Source organism: Mustela lutreola, chromosome 8 (assembly GCF_030435805.1).
Source record: "Mustela lutreola isolate mMusLut2 chromosome 8, mMusLut2.pri, whole genome shotgun sequence".
Classification (NCBI taxonomy): Eukaryota; Metazoa; Chordata; class Mammalia; order Carnivora; family Mustelidae; genus Mustela; species Mustela lutreola.
The window spans coordinates 128,128,518-128,149,377 of record NC_081297.1 but is presented as its reverse complement, the minus strand read 5'-3'; the positions used below and the strand labels follow the sequence as shown (position 1 = coordinate 128,149,377).

At 37.9% G+C, this 20,860-nt stretch overlaps 1 pseudogene; it reads left to right on the top strand.

Moving 5' to 3' along the window:
• Positions 1-1,428: 1,428 nt before the first annotated feature.
• Positions 1,429-1,500, top strand: LOC131839954 (U4 spliceosomal RNA; annotated as a pseudogene).
• The last annotated feature ends 19,360 nt before the right edge of the window (positions 1,501-20,860 follow it).

Sequence of the window (20,860 nt, the reverse complement as noted above, 5' to 3'; positions counted from 1 at the left end):
CAGATCCCTGTGGCATATGACAGAGGAGGTGGTTATAAAACAGAAAGACCAAGTGAGGCTTCTCAGCAGTGAGTCAAGGTCGCAGGGTCTTGAAAAGAGGGCAAGAAGTAGGTCTGAGCCCGATCATGGAGACATTTACAAGCCATGGTTAAAGAGTCTGGATTTCATTTAAATTTCTTGCATGGCATATTGTCACAAGGCCTGAAGAGACCTTTGGGACTCATCCCATCTGTCAGGTAGAAGGTAATTCTTTTGCTTTTTAATCCATGCACCAACTTTTATAAGTCAACTTGACTAATGTTTGTTTATAATCAGTGAGTAAGCTGCTACTTTAATACTGCTACCCTGGAAGAGGCCCCTTCAAGGCATGTTAAATTAACTGATGTGAATAAAAACAATGAATAAAAATACCTCTCTCCTTTAATGAGAACAGCAACTTCTGTTTCCCTGGGCTTTTTCAGTCCCATAAGACCTTTTAAAGCAGAGTGAGCGTGTTATGGTTCAAATGCTAAAAACATAATCTCATCTCTCTCTTGTTGGGTCATGTTTCGAGAAGCCATTTTAGATCAATCTTTTTGAGCACAGAAGCTCTCAGAAGCTGTGGCTAAAACAGACCCAGTATCACTGTGAGGTTGCCCATCTTTCCCTGAAGCTGTTCTCACAAGGATCCAAAAGAGGTTGCAATCCTTTATCTGACACATGGACTCTTGGGCTGGCGGGCTGTTGACAAAAGAAGCTCTAAAGAGTGTGTTCTCCAAGGGCCTGGTTATCCACCTTGATCTCAGTGTAAAAGGTTAGGTAAAACGCCACTTTCCTACTTGCCATTTCTAGAGGGGTTACCAACAGTTTACACAAGTACTTTCTGAATCTCTTCCTATGTTGTGCCTGTACCATCTCTCAAGTACTCGATTCCGTATGTTTATTACTCGCCCTTCAAAGGGGTGAAGCTGTATAATGAAAACTCGATTTTATTCCAGTTCTGTAACTAATTTGTTTTGTGATCAAGTAAAAATTGTTTCCTCTCCTAGCATTATTTTTATTTGCAAGATGACTGCTATGGCCTCTTTCCAGCTCTATCACTCTATGAATTTCTATCAACATGTGACTCAAAAATAACGCAGGTACTAGTTACAGTAGGCTAAACTACTGTTAACAAATAGATCCGGGAGTGCAAAACCTCAAACAAAACAGATTTCAATAGTCCAGGACAGTGTTCTAGATCAGCTGACAGCTCTGCCCCCCTCTTTGATTCAGGAAACTGTTGTGACCACATGGTCTCTGAGTTCATTCTGCAAATAACCCATCCAGCCCATCAGACGGCAACTTGAAGTCCAGGGCCAGAGATATCCTGCAGGGTAAATGGAGTAAAGATGACACATGTCTCTCCCTCTTTCTCTGCTCTGGCAAGAGTTTAAACACGGGGCCACTAGCTTTGCGCAGTGGCAGTATCGTAGCCAATGAGGTTTATCCAAGTCATGATTATTGCTAATTGTAAACACAGGGCCACACCTAGCTACAAGGGAGGCTGGCAAGTCCAGTTCCAGGCTGGATCCAGACAGAACTCCATGACTAAGGAGAAGAGGAGAATGGATTTGGGTAGACAGATAGCAATCTCCGTTACACACCCAACACCTCTATGACACTTCATGGTCTACAAAGCTTCTCATCGACTGGATGTTCACCACAGCTCTGTGAAACACTTATTAAGAACTCCATTCTATTGAGGTGAAAACTATGTCCCAGAGAGATTACACATGAGATACAAGGTCTCACAGTTAAGAGCTGAGCTAAGCTTCAATTTCAGGTCTGTGGGTCAGTGTCTCCCCTATTATATATACTAAATTAAATACTATCAGCATAGAAAATAATAATTAGTATAAAGCTGCATGAATATGATAGGGTTTGAAGAACAAAGAGGCATTATTGAAAAAAGTGATGGGAGCAGCTAAAGTATACCACAGACCCAGCCGAATCTCCCGAGTGCTAAGAGGTCTCTAGATAATCTGGGAAGAATTTAAGACGTGGAATTTAAAAAGATTATTTATTTATTTATTTTTTTAAAGCTGATGAAGTTTGCAATTGAAGCATTTACTTATTTTGCTCTCACTCTCAGCTGGTCTACGAAGTACACCTAAGGACAAAAGAATTGCAAGAAACACTGACTAGAGGTAAACAAACGATACAAGAAGGCCAGAATCCAAAAATATAAAAATTAAAGATATAGAAGGTCATCCCATACACAGAGAGGTGGTTTTCTACTGGCCGTAGACTTGCAGATTGCTAGAGAGAACAATATATCCCTCCACGCTTACAAATCATTTGCCGCTTCAAATATTTTATGCTTGCTATGAAAATCCAACCATAAACTACCACTAAACCAACCTCATGTCTTGTGAAGATCAGTCAAGCAATCCCTAAAGCACAACCTTGAAAAATCCTACCTGAGTTCTTCCTTACTTTAAGTCAAATTCGTGTGAAAATAAAGAAGTCCTAAGGAATGCGTTAGGTATAATTATTCTTAGTTTTAGTCTTCAAAAGGAATTGAGATAGTGTTTCAGGATGATTTTTTTTTTTTTTTAAACAAATCTCTCCCTACTCCCATTCATATCATTTCACAGTTTAAAAGTAAAGATCCCCTTTCTCTCTTGTTCAAAAGGGGTCATTTTTTTAAAGGGACAGTAGTTTTATGGATTACCAACACTATATATCTAAGGTTGCAATGAATCTCAGAGTCCAGCTGTTATTCATGAAGCACCCAGGATGGATTTCCAGAAAAGGAACATTGGTAAAGCCACAAAGTCAGTGATGGGGTGCCAGATGTGACAAGATAATGCATTATTTCATAGGGCAAGTTACTACCATTCTAACTTGCGCTCTTTCTGAGAAGTACAGGAAAGCTTATCAATGGATATGATTCCTCACGGAGAATTTTAAGAATTACGCTGCCCTATATCCTATCATGACAAAGCTCTCCTGGACCCTTTCTCCTAATTTATTTTTATTCTAGACACCCAGGGGCCTCACAGAGACAGCACTGGCTACTTTTTGTCACCGTTTAGGAGAGGCTAGGAATTCTACCAAATTATCCCACCATGGCCTTTAAAAAATCTAACTACACCCAACTTCCTTTAGCAATTTTGAGCCCTGTTTTGCTTTTACATCCAAGTCTGTCATCGTGGGGTTTTATTTATCGAGCACTTTCGTGTTTATAGCATTGAATTCAGCAGATAACGAAGCAGAGAAGAGACAGAAGTGGAGGATTTTTGCAATCCAGAGAAAAGAATCTAAATCTACCTCAAAAGCTAATAGCGTGTTATAAATGCAGTTCGTCCTAATGCTAATTTCTCTGGTCTTTTGTTTACACAAGAAAGCTCCAGGCTGGTTTATGGTGTCACATTTATCAGCTGGTAGAATATAAGCAAATCCCATTATACCTAAATTCAACCACCCAAACGAACCAAAATGTGTATTATGGTATCTCTTTATGCTGCAATTTCTACTTAAAAACAGAAACATAATTCTAATGCTCAGCAGATACAAAAGAAAAGCAAAGTGTTTTTCTCACAATTTCTGTTTTGACTTTCTCATTATTGTCTAAGCCCTTAGGCTCATCACTAACTATGTAGAGGAAAAGAATTTTTTTTTTTTTAATGTAGGCAAGAAACTAGCCAAAGTCAAGGGTGCCCAGAACAGATGTGATGGCAACACATGGGGGTTATCTTTGACTATCCTTTTGGCAGCACACCTCTTCAGGAATTCAGACCATTGAGCAATCACTCAAAACTGCGGGTTCTCACATTTCCATCATTATCTGGCTCAGAATATTCCCCTCATCTTCATCACAGCATCCACCATATTTCATAACACCCAGCTCCTTCATTCTTTTCCTCCTCCCAAGGACAGAGCAGTCTCAGCTCCAGTTTTAGGACAGACCAACTTCTAGGTAAAGGTGTCAGAAGGGAATGGTAACCATATTTATCACACTTTTCAGAGACTTTTAAGAACAGAGGTGTGACAGAAGGAGTGAAACTTTAAAAAACATCCAAGACCATGGGTATGATTTTCCCGCTGGGGTGGAGCAAGACAGGTATGTGAAAAGTCACTTACAGCAACTTCAGTTAAAGGAGCCACCCTTTCCCGCTTAAATGCTACAGGGTGAGTGTGTCAGTGAAAATAAAATTTCACCCTTCAGAATGAAAAAATCTGCAACCATCCCTTCCCTGGTATGTTTTTCTCAGTGTATCTTATGTAGTGAGCATTTCCTACTCCTACCAAAGTTGCATTACCCCTTCTGCTAGAGGCTGAAGTCACAAAACATCTCAAGGCCAATTTTAAGAACACAAATTCAACATCCCCCATCCGTCCGTTCATTCACAGACTATTCCATGGATAATGAACACACACACACACACACACACACAAACACACACACACACACACAATATCCTGGGGTTTGAGGATTCCCAATACATAGCACTTCTCTTCCTCACCCAATTCTCTGTTAACTGAGAAGTAAAGCAAAAGGAGTAATAAAAGAAGGTCTCTTTTTGGTTTTCTGAGAAAACTGCTAGAGGAGACTGTCATATATGCTGACAAGGGGACTTCTTAATACCGAATATCAGACTTAGGGAGATTTATCACACAGCCACGGGGAATTCCAAATGACCACAGCCCTCCCCTGTGAGTTGTAAGGTTTACCACGTGACCAAGGGCAATGCAGACACACTCACGGACCAGATCCTTAGAGAGAATGGGAAGGAAAGGGCAGAGGGACGCATGCCCAGTTCCTTACACTCCAATCCACCCATCCCACTCATCACTCCTTTCCCGCAAGTATGTGAAGGGCTAGGACAAGGCTAGGAGGATGACATTTGGCAATGCCCCTTGGAACGGACTGAAGTATAGGAGTGGGGCATAACTGCCTCCACCCACCACAATAGACTCTAGGGGTTTACTCTCTTGACTCATTGGGCTTCAGTGCTAATCAAGGGTGTGAGTCTCCTCCTGATGGAAAGAGATGTCACTGCAGGATATGGTGTCCCTGCATCAGGACCCCCTCCATCCCCAACAGGCACTGCTTCTTTGCAGGTACTCATACGGCCACTGATCCCAAAAGGTTCCAAACTGGGCAGAGCCATATACTAACTAAGCTCACAAGGCTGTTGCCCTAGATTTTGATGTGGCTCACTCCCTCAACTCCTTCAGATCTTTACTCAAATGTCACCTTATCAAAAAAGCTTCTCCTGACCCCCTCCCCCTATTTAAAATTGAAAGCCATCATCTCCCTCAGCACTCCCTACCCTCTTAATGGTTTTGTTTTTCTCCAAATCATTGATTCTTCCTTGACATGTTAATTTGCAATTACTGAAAAAACAAACAAACAAAACAAAACAAAAAACCCAAAAGGCAAGCAAATCTAATTGTTTGCTATCTCCTCAGCTGCAATGTAAGCTCTATGAGGGCCAGGCTTTTTGAAGCTTTGGTCACCGCAACATTCCCAATACCTAGAAAGCTCCTGGCAGCTGGCAAACACTAAGTAAGGATGTGTCAGATGAATGAATGAGTAGGAATAGTTCCTCAGCTGGGTAAGAAGCATCACAGGCTGCTGAAACTCTCATGGTTAAGATTCCCAGGAATCCGGTCTCCTCCCCAGAGCTTAAAGCAACCTATTCCAGTCACTCCTTACAGATACTCCTCCTCCAGCTGAATCTCCTGGGTTTTTTCCCCTCAGTATTCCTTGCCAGTACACCAGTGTTGATACCCTTGAACTGAATTCATTCCTCAAACTTTAAAACTTTTATTTAGAGGAAAAGAGCAGAATATATGGTCTTTGGGGACAGGACTTCCCAGAGAGAGAGAAGAGAGGAAGCGGTACAGCTTCTCCTGTCCACTTCCTCACCCTAAATCATCTCAGTTAAGTCATTCATCTCCCATACCCAACCTTATTCCGACAAGTGGAGAAAGTCCAGAAGAATTACACCGATGGCTTTCCTCCCACGTGAAAGGAAACATCAGTGATGGGGAATAAACTGACCTGCACCAAAAACACGATTTATAATTGAAGAATTTATGGTCTAGAGAAGCAGAGACAAACGATAAATAGGGGAATTTAGTTATACAATGATACTGGTATAGAGTATTATGGAAAGATAAACAAGGCTCTTGCAATGTACTGTAAACTCAGGTTAGTTTTAAAGAATATATTAAATATATAATCACTAAAATATATATTTGTCCCAGAATAATTCCTTAGTTTTATCTAGTCCTTGATCCATTGGCAACGTAACTTCTTACGTATCTTATTCAATCTTCATCTCTGCCTCTTGCCACTTATGCATGTGCACAGCCTCACACACCTGCATAGGCATAAACACACATGGGTGTGCACACACACATACTGCCAGGGTCCCCCAGAGATCATCATTTCTTGCTTTAGTCATAACAATCCTCATTTTATGTGTGCACATGGCTACCCAGAATAAAGACTGTATTTTTATATCATCCTTCCATTGAAATATGGTTCCAGAATATAAGTAAAATTGGTGTATGTAACTATCATAGGAACTGGGAAGAGTGATTTCCTTCCTTTGCTCATACTTGCCCTTGAGAATGTAGTTTTTGTGGTTGGAGCTGGAGCAGTCATCTTGGACCATAAGGTGATTTTGAGAATGAAGCCACATGAACAAGATGGAAGAAACCCATGTCCTTAACACCATAAAAAACCATACTATCCTTAAGCTCTACTTTCAACTTTTATATGAGAAAGAAATGAACTTCCATCTTGTTTAAGCCTCTGCTACTTGAGGTTTTTAGGCATTCACAAATAAAAGTAACTCTAGTCCATTCTCAGTTTCTCTCTTTTCCACTTCTCACCGCTCTCCCTCAGTCTCTCTCTCCCTCCCTCCTTTCTCCTCTCTTCCCCCACCTTCTCTCTTTCTCTCACACACACACACACACACTTTTAAAGCTACCCCCATTGTAGAATTCTTCGTGGTTTCCTTTGTTTCTTGTTGATATGCCAAAGATGTGGCATTTCTTCCCACTTATTTCTAACCTCCCTTATCCCTGCTTTGAACAATCACTTCAAATGTCCCTTCATCCCGTGTTCTTATTCACATCCCAACCACCTCCTTAGATTCGCAGAGCATGTTCTGCCAAATTTAATAGCCTACAGTGTAATTCTTGATTGATTTATCTTCTTCTCAAAAAAGCCCTAAGCTACTGAAGGACAGGTATCAAAACTATTTTATTCTATACACCCAGAATCTAGCAGAGTGCCTGATGCCAAGACACACCTGGCAATACATGTCAAATGAAGTAGGCAGGGTAAGGATTAATAGACCCATTTTATAGATAAAGAAACTGAGGTTAGTGATTCATATAAGGCTACATAAGTTAATATCCAGACTGTGTTTTCCTATTGTACTAGGATGCATTCCAATTAGAAAAGAACTATGATTTCAGGCACTTGAATATATCCTTCTGTTCCAAGCTGATGTTTGTTCACAAATAGACCCAGGCTTCTAGGAATAGTTTGTGGAAGACTGCTATATTAGTTTTCTTCACTTAATTTAAGGTCTACCACATATTCTACAATCCTAGAGAGTAAAGTGCCCACTGAGTTAAGGAAAGGGCAATCTCAATCTCTTTACTATTAAACCACAGTAAGATTTCTTCCTTTATTTATTCTTCTACCTCTTAGCTAAGCAACTTTTAGCAAGTTTTTATGGAGCTAATTTGTAAGTACTACATACTAACTTTTATGCAACTATTACACTTAATATAAACAAAATTTAACTTTTTCTGCATAGTTAAGAGCCCAGTGATCCAATCTATAGATTTATTAAAATGATATGCAAATGATTCATTACCAGATGAACTGGAAAATATGATATTATTTTATAAATATGTTATGCTGTCCTAACAATAAAATCAAGAAAGATACCTAAAATGTTGCATGAAAACTGGAAATCAAATTACAAATCTCAAGGTCCACACCACCTAGGAAGGGAGTTAGCAGATTTCCCAGAAAAGGTCTACCTCCTTCTCTTTCTGCTCTTCTGACTCAGAAGAACCTAACCGCATGAGTATTAATGCAACCAGCACTCCTTAGGGTCTGCTGAGCTACTCTCGAACTCTTGCTATTCATCCACCCATTCCTTTAGAAGTGGATGGTTCACACAACCAGCAGGGACATTTGTGGGTAAATCAGACCATTTCACTCCACTGCTCAAAGCTCTCTAGTGGCTCCCATGACCTGAATAGCCCTACATTATCTATTATCTGATCTTCAGTTATTCCCATCCTGTTTTCCTACCTATGCTCCTCTCAGCTCATTCCAACCCTGTCTCGTTACTCTTCAGGGTTACTGCATTTGCAGTTGTCTCTACTAGGAACACTCTTTTCCAGGTACATCATGTCTCACTCCCATGATTCAATTAGACCTTTTATGAACAATCATCTCAGAGAGGCTGACCCTGATCACAATTCTAGACAGCAGCCTCCATCACTCTCTCCCTATTTGCTCTGCATGTTTTCTTTACAATAATCATCACCATCTGACATTACATTAAATACTTATCCATCCATCCATCCATCCATTATTTGTTTGCTCAACAAACTTCTATTATTTGTTTGTTTATCCCTTAATTTGCTTATTTGCTTATTATCTACCTTCCCACTGGAACTTAAGCTTCATGAGGGAATGCACTTTGGTTCTCTTTTTCACTGCTGCTGAACACTGTACCTGGCATGTAACAGACCCTCAATAAATACCAACTGAGGGGGGGGTGGGAACAATTCATCCAACTACTATATGTTTTTAGACCTTGCATAAGGTGAGTGTTAACCATACCGCCCCTGGTCTCACAATATTGACAGTTTAAAAAGAAAAGAAGCTGCTACTATTTTTAAACATTCTGGGGGGAAAACCACTTTGCCCTTTTGTCAAAGCCTCCCTTACCAACATCAGAGGAACTATACATCTTAGGTTTTACTTGGTCTATTGTGTAGAAGGTTAAAAGAGCACAATACCCTTTAGGAAGTTTATTCCAGATTTCTGCTGACTCTTTTTCCTTTATGGTTTCAGCTATCAGGCTATTAGGTAGGCAGAGACAACTAATCAACACGTAACTTCTTTTCCAGTTGAAATAAGAAAAATTTGATTAATTTTAGCATCTAGTTTTAGAGTTATCTTAGCTGATTAATATTATCAACCAAATAACTAAGTATCAATAGAAAGCATACAGAAAATATAAACCAATCTAAGTAGCAAAGAGGATTCAAGGAATTCTTTATAATAATACATGTAATAAAAATGACACCTATTGAGTTCTAAGAGCTATAAAAATAAATGCAATTACTATATCACAATAATCTTAGGAGTTATAGAGCAGGAAACTGAGGCACAGAGGGATTAATAACTTGCCCAATGTCATACAGTATTTATTACATTAAGTAGAGGGACAGGAATGGCACCGCTGTCCAGCTTCTTGTTGTTTGATGTATTTGATGTATTTCTGTCAATCTTGGTTCTTTCACCTGTGGGCATGCTCCCATCTTAAGGTACAACCTTTGTTCCTGTTCTCTTTCATGAGTCTTGGGACTTTTCTGCTGTTCTCAGCTCTGCAGTGCATCGCTTGGCTGCTCTCTTTAGGTGACTGCTTGACTCTACATGACATTACCTTTCCTCTGAAACACCGATAAAGAATCGCTCTGTGAGTCTGTTCCAACCTGATTCCAATCCCACCTTGGATTACACTTGAAAGTAAGACCTTTATAGCTGTTAATCTCTCTGTTACAACAACCAAATTTTGCCATATTTGTGAGAACTGGCAGGGGATGCAAGTGTGGGGCCTTAAATCATGCCTTCCCCTCACGCCTACCCTGTGCCCTATTTCTATTCTGCTGCTTTAGGATATGGATCAACCCAAAACTCCCCACTGGCTGTTCAACACATCACACTGAGAGAACTTTTTATATCCATTGTTTTTGGTGGAGGATATGGAATAACTGGCGACCTCAGTTGCTTTGACAAAACGTGTTTATTGCGGTAATTAGACACATTTTAAAGGTCAACCTAACAAGCAATTAAAATATTATTCCTGGTAGTGCTGCTTCTCCCTACTTGTTTGAGGGGAAAGCCAGAAAAGGGAAAGAAGAATTCTATATCTTCCCCACATTCTAAGGGGACCATCTTGCTATAAGGTGAAGAAATGAAACTCGCTGATTTTTGAAGTGCATAGATCAGTCACCAAACGAAACATGTAAAGTTCTCCCTCTTTCTCTTATACACAAGATGGATAAAAACCACATTTGAGAAATTAAAAAATGCATGGAAACAAATGAAAGTGAAAACACAACAGTCCAAAACCTTCAGGATGCAGCAAAAGTGATTTTTTTTTTGCATTTTATTTATTTATTTATTTTTATTTATTTATTTTCAGAAAAACAGTATTCATTATTTTTTCACCACACCCAGTGCTCCATGCAATTCATGCCTTCTATAATACCCACCACCTGGTACCCCAACCTCCCACCCTCCCGCCACTTCAAACCCCTCAGATTGTTTTTCAGAGTCCATAGTCTCTCATGATTCACCTCCCCTTCCAATTTACCCCAACTCCCTTCTCCTCTCTAACAGCAAAAGTGATTCTAAGAGAGACGTTTGTAGCAATACAGGTCTACCTCAAGAAGCAAGCAAAATCTCAAATATACAACTTAACCTTATACCTAAAGGATTTAGGAAAAGAATAACAAACCAAGTCTAAAGTCAACAAAATATGGGAAACAATAAAGATTAGAGAAGAAATAAATGATGTAAAAAAAAAAAAAAAGAACAGATCAATGAAACCAAAAGCTTGTTCTTTGAAAAAAATTAATAAAATTGATAAATCTCTAACCAGACTTATGAAAAAGAAAAGAGAAAGGACTCCAATAAATAAAATCACAAATGACAGCGGAAAAATAACAACCAACATCACAGAAACAAAAATAATTGTAAAAGATTATAAAAAACTATATGCTAACAAGTTGGAAACCTAGAAGAAAAGGATAAATTCCTAGAAACATATAAATTACCAAAACAGATACCAAACAGGAAGAAATAGAAAATTTGAAAAGACCAATAACCAGCAAAGAAATGGAATCAGTTAATCAAAAACTCCCAACAAACAAAAATCCAGGACCAGATGGATTCACAGGTGAATTCTACTAAATATTTAAGAAAGAGTTAATACTTATCCTTCTCAAACTATTCCAAAAAAAAAAAAAAATAGAAAAGGAAGGAAAACATCCAAACTCATTCAATGAGACCAGCATTATCCTATATCAAAACCAGATAAAGACAAGAGAAAAAAAGAGAACTGGAGACTAATATCTCTGATGAACATAGAAGAAAAATCCTTAACAAAATACTAGCAAGCCAAATCAAAAAATATACTAAAAATATCACTCATGATGATCAAGTGGGATTTATTCCTGGATTGCCAGGGTGGTTAAATATTCACAAATTAAAGTGATACATCACATTAATAAAAGAAAGGATAAAAACCATATGATCACTTTAATTAGATACAGAAAAAACATTTGATAAAGTACATTAATTCATGATAAAACCCTCAACAAAGTAAGTTTAGAGAGAACATATATCAACATAATAAAGGCCATATACGAAAAACCCACAGCTAATATCATCCTAAATGGGAAAAAACCTGAGAGCTTTTCCTCTTTGGTCAGGAACAAGACAAGGATATCTATTCTTACGACTTCTATTCAACATAGTACTGCAAGTCCTACCCACAGCAATGAAACAACAAAAAGACATAAAATGTATCCAAATTGACAAGAAGTAAAATTTTCACTAATTACAGATTACATGATACTCTATATAGAAAACCCAAAAGACTTTACCAAAGAACTGCTAGAACTGATAATACATGAATTCAGTAAAGCTGCAAGATATCAAATCAATGTACAGAAATTTGTTGCATTTCTATACACCAATAATGAAGCAGCAGAAAGAGAAATTAAGAAAAACAATCTCACTTACAAACACACCAAAAATAATGAGGTACTTAGGAATAAATTTAACCAAAAAGGTGAAAGATCTATATATTGAAAACTATAAAACACCAATAAAAGAAGTTGAAGATGATACAAAGGAACGGAAAGACATTCCATGCTTCTGGACTGGAAGGACAAATATTATTAAAATATCTATACTATACAAAGCAATGTATATGTTTAAAGCAATTCCTATCAAAATATCAACATTTTTCACAGAATTAGAACAAATAGCCCTAAAATTTGTATCAAACCACAAGAGACCCCAAAGAGCCAAAACAATCTAGAAAAAGAAAAACAGAGCTGGAGGCATCACAATTCCAGACTGCAAGTTATATTACCAAGTTGAAATAATCAAAACATTATGGTATTATGGACATTGGGGAGGGTATGTGATATGGTGAGTGCTGTGAAGTGCGTAAACCAGGCGATTCACAGACGTGTACCCCTGGGGCTAATAATACAATATATGTTTATTAAAAAAATTAAAAAATTAATTTTAAAAAGTGAAAAAAACATGGTAATGGCAAAAAATAGATTTCAATAGAACAAAACAGAAAACCCAGAAATGAACCCACAACTATGTAGTCAATTAATCCTTGACAAAGCAGGAAAGACTATCCAATAGGGAAGAGATTGTTTCTTCAATAAATGGTACTAAGAAAACTAGACAGCAATGTGCAAAAGAATGAAATGGGGCCATTTTCTTATTCCAGACACAAAAATAAACTCAAAATGGATTAAAGACCTAAATGTGAGACCCGAAACCATGAAAATCCTAGAAAAGAACACAGGCAGTAACCTTTCTAACATTAGCCATAGGAATTTCTTTCTAGATATGCCTCCTGAGACAAGAGAAACAAAAACAAAAATAAATGACTGAGACTACAACCAAATAAAAAGCTTCTGTACAGCAAGGAAACAACCCACAAAACTGAAAGGCAACCTGTGGAGTGGGAGAAGATATTTGCCAACAACATATCTGATAAAAAGTTTTTATCCAAAATATATAAATAACTTATAAAACTCAACATCCCAAAAATGAATAATCCAATTAAAAAATGGGCAGAAGACATGAATAGACATTCAGCTTCCCAAGGAAGACATACAGATAACCAATAGACACATGAAAAGATGCTCAACATTGCTTATCATCAGGCAAATGCAACTCAAAACTACAATGAGATATCACTTCACACCTGTCAGAATGGCTAAAATCAACAACACAAGGAATAACAGGTGTTGGTGAGGATGGGGAGAACAGGGAACCTTCTTGCACTGTTGGTGGGAATGCAAGCTGGGAAAGCCACTGTGGAAAACAGTATGGAGGCTCCTCAAAAAGTTAAAAATTAAAAATAGAACTACTTTATAATCCACCAATCACATTACTCTTTATTCAAAGAACATAAAAATACTAATTCAAAGGGATACATGCACCCCAATGCTTATAGCAGAACTATCTACAATGGCCAAATTATGGAAACACCTGAAGTATCCACTGACTGATAAAAGAAGTGAGACTATAAACATATACATATATACCTACACACACACACACACACACACACATATAAAATGGAATATTACTTAGCCATAACAAAGAATGAACTCTTGCCATTTGCAACAACATAGATGGAGCTAGAGAGTATTATGGTAAGCAAAATAAGTCAGAGAAAGACATACCCATTTGATTTCATTCATATGTGAAATTTAAGAAACAAAATAAATGAGCAAAAGAAAAAGGAAAAAGAGAGTAAAGCAAACCAAGAAACAGACTCTTATCTATAGAAAACAATCTGATGGTTACCAGGGAGGAGGTTGATGGGGAGATGAGTAAACAGCTGACGGGGACTAAGAAGTGTGTCACTATGAGCATTGGGTGTTGTATGAAAGTGCTGAATCACTATATCGTACACCCGAAACTCATATTATATTGCATGTTAACTAACTGGAATTTTAGTAAAAACTTAAAAAAAATAAAAACAAATTTTTTAGGGGCACATGGGTGGCTTAGTTGGTTAAGCATTTGCCTTTAGCTCAGGTCATGATCCGAGGGCCCTGGGATCACACCCCATGTGTTGGACACCCTGTTTCTCCCTTTCCCTCTGCCCCCCAACCCCGGCTTGTGTGAGAGTGCACTGGCTATCTAATGAATAAAATCTCAAAAAGACACAGATTTTTAAAAACCACACTTAAGCAAAAATTAAATACACTAGAAGTGAAAAACTGAAGATAGAGTTTGGAAATATTCACAGAGAATAAAAATTACAGTGAACTACAAAATACAAGAAAGGAAATCAATATAGTGATAAACATTGATTATAGTTGGAAGAAACTCATACTTACAGTTCTTTACAAAAAATAAAACATGTTCCCCAAAGATGAAATTCTTCCAATATATATCAAAAACATGATTCAAGTGGTTATTTATTTTGTGATCGAATTATGCTATCAAGAAACTGGTAGTTTATGTGTTTCAAGGCTGTGACTGGATCTGCGTATCTAAATCTATTATAGATTTCCTGGCAGAAAGGAAATGTTAGAGGTTGTCTAATCCAGGCACTCTGATTCTGGCATGAGGAATTTTTATTGGACTACCCATCCAATAGAATACCTGTTGCTCATCCTATTTTAAAGTCCTCCAGGGATGTAGAATCACCAAAATTTTTTAAAACAGCCTTTTCAAATACTCATTACCACTTTGGCTCCTGGATAATTTTATGGAGCCACATGGAAGAGAAAGGCAAGAAGATTCAGGGATTATTGAAGTTGGTAACAATGACACAACAGGGGTGGGAGTGTCATGGGATAGAAGAAAATGACAGGAATGATAAGGCAATAAAAGGTTGGGAAATTTAGAGAATAAGTTACTCTGAGAGTTCATTACCTGAAAAAGGGATAAAATAGATGCCTTACAAGGGATAGGGAAAAGGAACCTGTGGACGTAAATTTATTCTATAATTTAAGAACTCAGAACAGGGATTCTTCTATCTTTGATTTAGCTGATAATGGTGCTGAGCAAGCAGAAGTGGGGGGAAGGAGGCTGTGTTCAATTCATCTACTGTTGTATAACCACGCCAGAACTTAGCAGTTTAAAACAATCACCATTTTATTATTAGTGCATGTATTTGTAAGCCAGGAATTTAGGCAGTACTCAGCTGAGTGATTCTTCTATGTGGTATTGACAGAGGTCACCAGGGAGCACCCATTCAGCTGGCAGATGAAGTGGTCTGGAGGATCCAAGAAGGATTAATGCACAAGTAAGCCCCTAGGCAGGGCTGGTTCCAAGGATGGGGCTCTGCTGGGTTTGTAGGTCACACATCTATATGTTGGCTCTCCAAAATGGTGGTCTAGAGTTGATAAGCATCTTCCATAACAGTTCAGGGTTCTTACAGTGTTTGAAGGGGTTCAGAAGGAAACTTCAAGGCATGACTGAGCTGTAGAAAGTCCAGAACGTAATTTCTTCTATATTCTATTAGTCAAAATGCCTCAATGGCCAGCCCACGTTCAAGGGGAGAAGAATTAGACTCTCCCTATCAGTGGGAGGAGTGGTAAAGAGCGTGTGGCCTTCTTTAATCCACCATTGTCTATAAAATTTTTTCTAGAAAAGCTTTTTGTGAAAATAATTTGGTAAAAGCAGTGATACATATACCCAGTTAGGGCTTTAGGACTTAGAGTTCAGTACACCTGCTATGGCTGTGTTGATATCCAAGAGGAATTGCAAATAAGCTACTGGACTTGTATAAGAAAGGTCTGTTCGCCTATAATCCCTCAGGCTCACCCAGGGTGAGAGAACAGACTGAGTGAGGGTAAGCGGGAATAATACACCGCAGTCCTTTAGCTGCTATTGAACAATTACAGTCTTCATGCTGGTCCATAGTATGTGCTAAAGATCTCTAAAAGGCAAAATGATCCTTGTCCCTCATAGTCCTCACCTTCTGCGGTATTAGAACATGGCTAATAATCATACAGAGGAACTTAAGAAATTTTAGAAAATTCAGAAGACTTACTGATTTGGGGTATGATTAATCCTGAGTTAGAGTTTAGAAAAAACTTCACATAGAGATAACACCTAGAAGAGAAGTTTGTCACATGAACCAGAAAAAGCAAAAAGAACTTGCAAAGGCAGTGGAGCCTGAAGAATCAGGACGTGTGTGCACATGCGTGTCTGTGTGTACTGCAAGTAGTTTAATGGGTTGAGAAAGGAGTGGGAAAGGAGAGGAAGGCAGAGGGTTTATATTTTAAGAATAGCCTTGCATTTTATGTACATGATTAGAAAAATTAGGGAAAGTCCTTGTAGGGTTTAAAGCAGAGGTCTAACACGATCAGGTTTTATTTTTTGTAAGACTTCTCTGGGCGTGGTAGAGAAGTTGAGAGTCTGACCTGACCGGCTTTACTTCTCATTCAAAGTAAAAAAGTAAAAAAGGGCCGTTTAGCAATTCTTCAGAAATCCCTTCTTAAAACTAACTAAAATTCCCCTTGCTTGTGGCTACCTTTTCTTGTTGGATCCTTGGAATATTTGTTGTTGATGCATCAAATGGTACTTCTGGCTTCTCTTTATCCCCTCAGATTGAGAAGCCTTTCCATCCCCATTGGCTGAGAATGTAATTTGCAGTCCTATTTCCTCTTCCAAGAAATATATGTCTGATGGGAGATGCTCTCATTACAGCTTTAAGACCCCCTTGCCCAGTGAGCTTTGAAAGATCAAAACAGAAAGAAATGTTTTGGCTCTGGCACAGAGCAAGTTCAAATGCTTGCTTTTTTTTTTATTATAGAATTTATTTCAGTTTGACATTCTTTATGTTGTTGTTTCCTTCTACCATGTTATAAATCCTTTTTGGGCTGGAAACCACTTCCAAACCCTTCAGTAGCTAAGCTGCTCAGCCATAAGCCTATGAAATCAGGCCATCATGGGCTAGTTTCACATCTGAGGGAAGTTCTTTATATTGAAGATTACTTTCTAGGATTAGAGAGGACTTGTTGTATGTGTACATACAATATATAGTCTTAAAAGTACATATAGAAATGCTTTTATTCCTAAATATTTTTAAAAGATGGTATTTATTTATTTATTTGACAGAGAGACAACAAGAGAGGGAACACAAGCAGGGTGAGTGGGAGAGGGAGAAACAGACCTCCCCCACCCCCCCAAGCAGGGAGCCTGATGCAGGCCTGATCCCAGGACCCTGGGATGATGACCTGAGCCGAAGGCAGACACCAAATGACTGAGCCACCCAGGCAACCCCAAATGTGGTTTTGAGTGAAATAACTGGAAGTTCTGCAGGCATATAAAATATTCTCAATCTCTTAAAAAACAAAAAACAAAACAAAACAAAAAAACCCAGCTCTAATCAAAGGTAAAGATTAAGCCTATATTCAGGCAACATCAAATAATACTTTTGAAAGCATTAAATATCTCACTTATGAACAAGTTCTGATTTCTAATGTTCTGTCATCATCATAAAAATATTATATTTCTTCTTTAAGTTAGCCATTTCAGAAAAAATAAGAACAATATATTCAGTGCAGACCGACCGAGCAGGTAGATATTAATCCTCTGTAATGCGCAATCTACCTCAGATTGGATATGGGAGACCAGCAGTCAGGTGGCAGCCCGGTCCAGCTCCACAGGTGACCTGAGCCACAGTGAGGAAGCGTGGGTGTCAGAAGAACTAGAATGTATTTGTCATGCTGGACAATTTTGTCTGAAATATTCTGTGGCTGACCCCCTTCAAGGCACCTTTTATTATACGGAAAAAAATTGCATTTGCCTTCAAGTACAATGAAGGATGTTTGGTAGAAAATTAATTTTATTTTTAATTAGGAGCTGTTCACATCGTCTGGTTCATATCTCACCCTGTCAGCACACCACGGTCTGCAGTCTTCATGAGCAGAAATTTTTACCAGAAGAGTTACTTTCTAGCAAAGATATATTTTATATAATGCCTATTGTGCTATGCATGTGCAACACATTTTCTGAACACCTTATCCTTACATTTCATTCAAAAGAGTCCAAGGAGAACTAGAATAATATTTTGACATTTAAGCAAAAAAATGAGAAATAGAAAATAAAAGGAATTTCAACTCATTAGAACAGTGGGTATCAATTTCTGGCTGAATGTTAGAATCACCTGGAGAGTTTTTTAAAAAAATACCATTGCCCGTATTGCACCCATTGGTATTTTTCTAAAAGTATCCCAGGAGATTCTAGTGTGCAGCAAGATTTGACAGATCACAGCACCGGAAGATTCTTTATAGATACAGAAGTTCTAGAAAGAAATGCTTTAATAATAATACTTGAGAAGTATTTTCTTCCTAGCTTCTTTTATTTGAGGCTCTTAAATAGCATGTATAATACTATGTAATACTATGTAAAATAGTTCTCCCTAAATCAACTTAAACTGAACTATTAGAAGCCCACTGTAAGCATGACACTTTACCAAATGTTTTAAGTTTATGTGAAATGGAGAAAAGCTTATCTCAAGCACAGTAGGATTTACCAGAAAGCTGATGAGTTAAATTTCACAGGCTTCATTTGCACAAACCCCTTCCAAAGCCATGGAAGGGCTCTAGCAATATGTTAACACGTTCATATATTTTTATAAAATGTGCAAAAATAAAAAATCACATAGTTTTCCCAATATGATCTTGTTCCTCTCTAATTTCCCATCACACATCTCCCTGTGCCTGGTGGTGTCAGAGGTAGGAAATAGCTTGCAGAAAAGCGAAGCTGAGTTGAGGATACATTTGGTTTGGTTTAGTAAGATATATTTATATAGTTTACTGTCATTTCTTTTTTTTTTTCAAGATTTTATTTATTTATTTGACAGAGAGAAATCACAAGTAGATGGAGAGGCAGGCAGAGAGAGAAAGAGAGAGGGAAGAAGGCTCCCTGCTGAGCAGAGAGCCTGATGCGGGACTCGATCCCAGGACCCTGAGATCATGACCTGAGCTGAAGGCAGCGGCTTAACCCACTGAACCACCCAGGCGCCCAGTTTACTGTCATTTCTGTGTATACTTAAGTTATTCCTAGCTATCCTAATACAGGAATGACTTGCGGAAATATTCCTATTGCCGATGTACTGATTCACCCAGCCTGGTGATAAAAAATTTCAGGGTTGACAAAAAAAAAAAAAAAAAAAAAAAAACACCTCTTCATGACATTGATGAAAAACTGGCTAATGAATGTTGTTGATTCCAAGAGAATTTGTGATTAGTCACTGCACATGACAAACTTGAAATGACCTAAAGTCTCACAGCGTGTCTCTGAAAGAAACATAATAGAAACTTTCACAAATTCAACAATGATTCTGGTAATGTACCTGACATTACCAATAATAAACTTTTAAGATGAGAGAAGTTTTAGGAACTTTTCAACAATGAACACTAGAGGAAAGATAGTATTATTTTTTAATTTTCCCATAGGAAATCTTTTACAAAATTGTTGTCAGATTAAAAGTTAAATACAGCCAAAAAAAAAAAAAATGTGTGGGGACAAGTATTAATCAGTATATGTCAGGAAGTTAGAGTTGTTTTCTAGTGAAATTATTTATTTTGCTGTGTCTTATGATGTTTATGGACTTAGGCAAATTTTTAAACTTTAATTTGTGATTTGTTTTCTCATTCTAAATAAATATTCATTTCCCTATGTATTTTCATATCTATAATTATGAATTCTTTTTCTTAAAGAAAGCCCCTCAAAACTTCAGTCCCTACCTGGACATACCTTTGCCTCAGGAAACTCTCAAGTGTTCGCTCTTGTACTAGAAATGATGACTTGTCCTAGAAATCAGCCATGTGGTTAAGATTCTACCCTCCTCTAGAATTAAAGCATTTGGTTTCTGTGGAAAAGAAGACAGAATGGGAAGTAGATACTGATAGTAGAGGGTAGATAGATCAGTGGGCACAGAATACAAAGAAAGGAACTCTTTGGTCTGACATAGTGAGGGAGCACACTATTAAAATAATATTTATCATATATATACACAGTGATGAGCAGTTTTCAAAAGTAACGTATTGTAGTTGTATCATGCATGTATTGAATCCACAGGCGAGCCAACAGTGCCAACTAGGCAAAACGAATTACAAAGAGAGAAATTAGCATCTGCACAGTACAAGGAGACTTACCCTCCCTTTCTCTCCCAGTCAGCCTCTATGTGAGTGTGATGTGGGACGCCCAGCCATATCTCCTGGTCCCTGGTTCTCAGGTGCCCAGGGGCCTCAAATAGTGTTAATCTTCCTCCGCTGAGTGTGAGTCTAGTGTTTAAAGGTACATGGTTTTCTACAACCTGGAGCCCAAACAGAAACCAACTTCCTCGTCTCATACTGCTGATACTCAATTTTTGCCTTTTATGCTGACTTTTCAACCTGAAACTTTCATGTATATAAAAAAAAAGTTGAAAGAATACAGCAATGAAAACATATATCTAGTATCTACAGCAAGTGTTACCATTTTGCTATATTTGCTTCTTCTCTCTTCTTCTCTCAATCTCTGCATCCTTATTTTGATAGAGCCATTACAGAATTAGACTTCACATCAATCATTCCTAATATTTCAGAATGCAGCTCCTGAAATAAGGACCCACTCTTACATAAGTACGACACCATTATCACACCTTATGAAAGTGTAACTCTCTAATATGACCCACATGATCCATATTCAAATTTCCCCAGTTGTCTCTAGCATAACTTTTGGTTTTACAAATCAAGATCTAACCAAGTTTCACATACTGCACTTAATTGATATGTCTTTTTCTTCCTTTCTTTTTTTTCCTCTCATGATATTGACTATTTAAGA